Source organism: Cyanistes caeruleus, unplaced genomic scaffold (genome assembly GCF_971803275.1).
Source record: "Cyanistes caeruleus unplaced genomic scaffold, bCyaCae1.hap1.1 HAP1_SCAFFOLD_149, whole genome shotgun sequence".
In the NCBI taxonomy this organism is placed as follows: domain Eukaryota; kingdom Metazoa; phylum Chordata; class Aves; order Passeriformes; family Paridae; genus Cyanistes; species Cyanistes caeruleus.
Window position 1 is genome coordinate 30,858 of NW_028255943.1, and position 6,644 is coordinate 37,501.

Sequence of the window (6,644 nt, forward strand, 5' to 3'; positions counted from 1 at the left end):
TATTCCATAACAGGAGCACAATCTAACCAAGAGAACACAGAACTGTCATTCCAAATACATGGGCTATGCCCCTTCCACTTGGGCTAAGGGGCTGGATTTCCATCAGTGACCACAAGCCAGGACTTTCAACAGTGTTTGCTGCCTTTTTCTCTAAGGCATCATTTGGGATATTTTATGGCCTTTAATTAAATGCAAAAAAATGCTATCTTTTCAAATACTTTGTAAGGAACTGAAAAGACAAACTTTCCACAGCCAAACAAAAATAGTGTGTATGTCTCTAGATGCATATATGGAGGTGGAAAAAGACAAGAGGATGGAAGATAAGAAAAAATAGGATTTTTTCTTAATAGGATTTTTCTTAAAATAGGATTTTTCGTCTGGGATTGGGGGGAGGAGAGGAGGGAGGGGCAGGAATGGGACAGTGCTCCAGGGTCTGTGGCAAACAGTAAAGAAAAATATGGAGAGGTGTCAGAGAAGTAGAGGTGTCAGAAAATTAAAGGTGTCTCCAATAACATAACTATTTGAATTTTAAGATGGAGTGTCTGTAGGCAGCTAAGCAGGGAGATGACAAGGATGGGAGTGTGAAAGAGTTAAGGATCAAAGGAATTGCTCGGGATGGATCTATCTGTGAATAGCACTAACACAAGTTTGCTGCCATTTTAAGCACCAAGTGCTCCACTCAGCCATACTTTGAGATCAAGTTCCTGTAAAAGTATATATTTCAGTTACGTATGAGGGCATTTCTTCACACAGGAACAATTTGAGCTATTCCTGCAAAGGCAGGCAGCTCAATATTTGAGATATAGAGTGGTTCTGCAAGGAGATCTGTTTTCTTAGACTGATGGACTTGGAATACAAATGTGAGTCCGATGTTTCTTGTGACACCCATGTCTGGAAGTTTACAGTAACCCTGAGGTGATGGCCCTGCTTCAAATTCATGCATTATGTCAATGAAGAACTGTGCACGGACTGGAAAAGCTGCTTAGCCGTATTTTCCCAGGAGACTGAGCTGTGTGAAATCATCTAAGATGAGTGTTTCATGGGGCTTTCCATTTCTGTTCCTGTTGGGAAGGCAGATTGCCTCAGTGAGCTGAGCAGTGAGTCATGAAGGTCACACAACCAAAAAAAAGTGGAAAAAAACTATTTCAGTTGGAAGAGTCCTACACCAGTCATAGAATAACAGAATCATAGAATGGCTTGGGTTGGAAGGAACTTTGAAGATCATCTAGTTCCAATCACGCTGCCACGGGCAGGGACACCTTCCTCTAGAGCAGGTTACTCCAAGCCTTGTCCAGCCTGCTCTTGAACACTTTCAGGCACGGAGCACCCACGGCTTCTCTGGGCAACCTGTTCCAGTGCCTCACCAGCCTCACCCTAAAGAATTTCTAACATTTCATCTAAATGTACTTTCTTTTGGTTTCAAGCCATTTCCCCTTATCCTATCACTACATGTCCTTTAAAAGTCTCTCCAGCTTTCTTGGAGCCCCCCTTTAAGGTGCTTTAAGGTTGCCCCAGAGCCTTCTGTTCTCCAGGCTGAACAAACCAAACTCTCTCAACTTGTCATCGTAGGAGAGGTATTCCAGCCCTCTGATCCTATCCATGGTCTCCAGCAGTCCCATGGCCTCCTTCAGCTGCTTGAATCAATTCAGGGCTGAGCAAAATGTTAAGAATGTTATTCAGCTCATTGTCCAAGTACCTCTCAAACAGACAGGCTTGGAACCATCAATCATCTCTTTAGGAAGCCTGTTAGGAAGTGTTTGACCCATGTCTATTGATAAAAATGCTTGCTAAACCTCATCTAGCTCAGTTTGGAACCATTCCCATCTGTCTTATCACTGGATACCGGGGAGAAGAGATCAGCACCTTGCCTTCCTCAGGTGTTTGGAGAGAGCAAAGAGTTTGCTGCTCAGCCTCATTTCCCCCAGCTGCCAGCACTGCTGGGTAATTCCCCCTTTTGACCAATTAATGATGCTGTGTTTCATTTGCCCCAGCATGACGTTCCCTGGGGGCACACTGCTGACTCCTCTTTAGCCAACACCCCCAGATCCTTTTCTGTAGGGCTGCTCTCCCCCCACTTCTGTCCAAACCTATACTTGTGTCCAGCTTGACTTTTTTTCTTAGTGTTGACCTCTACAATTCTGCATCACCAGCAGACTCTGCTGATTATGTCCTCACATGCTTCTGCTAAATTTATTTGGCCTATCTCAGCTTTTATCCGTGTATCTACTTGTCCAAATTAGAGGATACATATGAAAATATTTCCCAGCCTTGTTTGTGCATTTCTCACGGTCAAGTACATACATTGCTTTGAATGGAAGAAGTATTTCAATAGGTGAATGAAAACTATCAGCATTATACAAGGCAAGGTAGAAATGCAAATTAGAGGGAGAAGTTGGTTTTAAAGACACAAGCGATTAGGGCCAGTCACATCGGTTAGTTTTGATTGCAAGGCCACAACTTAGACCTAGTGCTTGGGATTTTCCACAGAAGCATTCAGTCTGGCTTTGATGACATTGAGTTATGAGGCATCTACTCTTTTCTTCATGTTTTGATTTACTGGCCATTCACTCCATATTAAAAAAAAAAAAAAAAAAAAAAAAAAGTTTGATAAGTATTTTCTCCTGAATTTTTGTATCTTTTGTACCCATAGTATTGTTTGCTGCTAGATGAAAGAGTTATTTCATATCCTGTACTTTTACCCTGAGAAGGCAGTTAGAAACTATGATCAAATAACCCCTCAGTCCTCTTTTTGGTAAGTACATTGATCTCTAAAAGATCTATTTAAAGAGTAAAACTGGGTGGGGAGAGGGCAATGATCATTTTACTTGCATGCTCCTGTAATTACTGATGCCATGGGAAAGATATTTATTACAACAATATGTCTGGAACTGTACAACATACAGAGAAATGTGTGCTCTCCAAATTTACTTGGATTATCTCAAGGTTTTTCCTAAGACTGCATTTATCTTGCATTGCCTTGACTGTCAATACATCATTGCTTTTATGTTCTTAGAGGAGCAGGAATGAAGACACTCTGAAATGGTATTAGAATTCCAAACGGGATTTCTTCCAGTGCTGTTCAGCATAAGTAATTGAAACCCAATATTGTATTTTTATATACTCTGGAGCATTTCTTCCAAGGAGCAAATTTCTACTCACTTACTGTTGTGTAGGTTATAGATGACATTCTGCATTTCTTCAGATCCATTCTTTTAGCCTGGGATTAAGATTTTCTGAGGTGGAACAAGCCCTTTGGAGTTGGGATCGAGCCCTTTTGGGGTCAAATGGAGCTGTTTTGCGTGGGATTGAGTTGTTCTGAGGTGACAGATGGATCCCTCCTGGCTTTTGGAGTGCAAAGAGATGGAGATGAGAAGCAAACTGTGGCCAAAGGAGAAGGATAAGCAGCCAGGTGTATTGCCAAGGTGGATCCCAGGAACGTGCCCAAGGTGGCTCCTCCAGTGGGGGATGGAGCTGCAGCAGCGCACGAAGCTCTTCCCGCACTCGGGGCACTCGCAGGGCTTCCCTTCCGTTGGTGTCGGGTCAAGTGAGAGCTCTGTGAGAAGCTCTTCCCACACTGGGAACACTCGTGGGGCCTCTCCCCGCTGTGGATGCGCCGCTGCTTGACCAGGTTGCTGTTGTGCTTGAAGCCCTTCCCGCAGTCGGGGCAGCGGAAAGGCCTCTCATCCCTGTGAATCCGATAGTGCCGGAAGAGAATGGATCTGTTGGGAAACCTCTTCCCACACTGAGAACACTCGGAGATCCCTGTTCTGCTCTGGGAGCGCTCCTGGTGTTGATCCCAGTCCCTGTGCTGGCCTCGCTCTCAGTCTCGGAGCAGTCCCGGGGCACTCCCGGAGCCGATTCCGGTCCCGGTGTCGATCTCAATGGCGCAGCGGTGCCGGTCCCGGTCTCAGTCCCGGTCCCGGAGCGGTGCCGCTCTCGGTGCCGGTGCCGGATTCAGTCCCAGTCTCAGGCCCGCTGTAGGCCTCAGTCTCGGTCTCGGTCTCCATCTGGGTCTCGCTCCCAGTCCCGGTGCCGCTCGAACCGAGCCCTTTTCGGGTGATTTCAGGTCCCTTTTGGGCGTTTCAGGCCACTTTGGCTGATGTTGGGGCCCTTTGGGTGATTTGAGGCAAAACCAGCGACTTTCAGGGTGGACCTTGCACCCATTTGGGAGATCCCAGGGTGATTTTAGGCCATTTCGAGTGGGTTTGACACCGCTTTGGGCATTTTTATGCCCTGGTGGTTGCACTTTGGACCCCTTGTGATGATTTTAACCCCATGTTGTGGTTTTAAACCAGTAACTAAAAAAATTACTTATTTCTTGTTGTGAGATATGGATTAGAACAAGAGCAAAACAGGCTTAAAACTTAAAGGGAATAAAGACAGTTTATTAACAAACTACAAGAATAAGAATACCAGAATAAACTTTCAGAAAACTCCTTTATCTTCTACATCTTAACTATTTCTCTGTACACATGACAACATAGAGACAAATAACTTTAGGACTTTGGTGGTTAAAAACAGTCTTAATTTTTGCTACAGTTTTTTATTAGTCTTTGTAGAGAAACAAGTCTTTTTCTGTTAGCTTACGGAGTTTCTCACTAGAAAACTATTTTTCATCATAGTTTTCTATTTCTCTAGTGCCAGCTGCTCGGCAATCTGTCATTAGATCTTCTCATTTCACATCTCTGAGGTGTGTATGGGTCACAGAGTTAAGGAATCTTATTTTTAAGGATAAGTTATTCAAAGGCAGAAGTCTTCTTCATCTGTCTCTGTGAGCTTTCCTGGAAAACAGTTTTCTCTTTGTCCCCCAAAGCTTCAAAATCTTCACTCAACTCAATTCCAGCAACTCACAGTATCACAAGCACTCTCTCTCTCTTCTGCTCAAAAGTTACACTTTGAATATCTCATTCTTCTCAATACTCTTATCATGAATTAAAGGAGTCTTTTTATACTATTATTGTCTATCTTCATAGCTTTAACAGAAAGATATTTCAGTTATAAAGCATTTCCTTATTCTCTCTTTCTTATACAAACTTAACTCTTTTCTTCACTCTTTTTGGTGGTTCTATGATGTCTCTTTTATGTTGATTGTTTCTCTCTCTGTCTTTTTGAGAAAAGGAGTGATCTGTATGTTTATCCAGGTAGTAAAAGAATTAAAAGCTTTAAGAAAACTGCAAGAGTTCATGGTGTTAAGTTTCAGTCTAGCAGCTAAAACTGAAAACCAAGCTCGGCTGACGAGCGCTGCTTCTCTTCCCCCTCCCTCCCCCCTCCACCGCGGCCTGGTCGGCCTGGAGAGGGGGGAGGAGGCCGAGACAGAATTTTGTTACTTCTTCAAACGCCGGAAACTAAAGAGGGCAAGAGAATTCTGTCTGTACTTCTTAAGGGGGTGTTTACAAGTTGAATTCACTTTTTAATGGTCAGATTTGCTGTCAATTCTTGGAAATAACCAATAATTGGTCAGGAGGAAAAACTCCCATCAGCCACCAGCAGCTTCAACTTCCGCTCTTACTAAGCTGTCTTAAAGGTAAAGCTACCCCATGACACCCCATTTGGCTGATGTTAGGCCAAACCATGCGGATTTAGCCCGCAGTTTAGGTCCCTTGGGATGATTTTGCTTTTCTCCTTTGTTTATTGAAATGTCAGCAGTTTTAACACTTTTTTTCCCAGCTTTTTTATCAAAATCTTCATAAAAATTGCCCCAAATGTTCTCAAAATCCTACAAAATTCCAGAAAAACTCCACAAAATTCCACAAAAATCACACAAAACCTCCTGAAATTCCCACAAAATTCCAGAAAAATACCACCAAATTCACCAGACTCAAAATCCTGAAAATTCCAGAATTATCTCACAAAATTATAGAAATATCCCACAAAAATCCCTAAAGCTTTTAAATATCCCACAAAATTCTTTAACAAATTCACAAAATTCCACAAAACCCCCAGAAATTACAGAAAAATCTGATGCAATTACACAAAATTCCACTAAATTCCAAAAATATCCCAAAAATCTACTCTAATTTTAAAAAACTCCAGAAATATTCCAGAAAAAAATCCAGTGAAACACCACAAAATTCTTCACGTTTTCTCAACATCCACAAAATTCAAGAAAAATCCCAGGAAATTGCAGAAAAATACCAAAAAATTCCCTGAAACTTCTCAAAACCCAACCAAATTCCAGAAACATTTGATAAAATCTCCACAAATTCCCACAAAATTAAAGAAAAAACCCACAAAATGCCCTAAATTTTTTTCAAAACCCAACCAAATTCCTGCAACATCTCACAAAATCTCCACCAATTTCCACAAAATCCAGGAAAAATCCCTCACAATCCTCCAACTCTCCTCCAAATCCCACAAAAATCCCACAAAATTCCAGAAACATCCCACAGAATCTTCTCAATATCAAAGAAAATTCTAGAGAAATTCCACAAAATTGCAGAAAAATGCCACAAAATTCCCTAAATCTTCTGGAAACATTACAAAATTCCAGAGACATCTCACAAAACCTCCACAAATTTCCAAAAAACCTAAGGAAATTCCCTCAAAATTATTCAAGTCTCCTCCAAATCATACAGAATTCTGAAAAGCCCCACACAATTCCCTCAATCTTCTCAAATTTCTACCAAATTCCTGCAACATCACAA